A 341-nucleotide genomic window follows, 5' to 3' on the forward strand; every position below is an offset into this window, starting at 1 on the left:
CTCATTCAATTTTATGTCTTACAGGGCTTATACTGAGTTCAATATTGTATTAACTGTATTAATTCAACTGTGAACCTAGAAATTTACAGCCACTTGTGAAAGAGATGTACTCTTGCTCTGGAGTATGTTACTGAATATGTTATAGCTGTAGTGAAATGTTTCTTCTAATCATGTAGTCATTAAAAAAATGTTTTAAATAATTAAAAAATAATAATTCTTCAAAGCATAAAAATTTGCTCCTTAATAATTAGTAGATGTGAAAAACATCTACCTGATGACTTTATATCCATGCTCAGATGCCTAGAAGCTCAGAAAGTAACCAACTGTGACTAGTAATAATC

Source organism: Nannospalax galili, unplaced genomic scaffold, assembly GCF_000622305.1.
Source record: "Nannospalax galili isolate Female #2095 unplaced genomic scaffold, S.galili_v1.0 scaffold257, whole genome shotgun sequence".
Lineage (NCBI taxonomy): Eukaryota > Metazoa > Chordata > Mammalia > Rodentia > Spalacidae > Nannospalax > Nannospalax galili.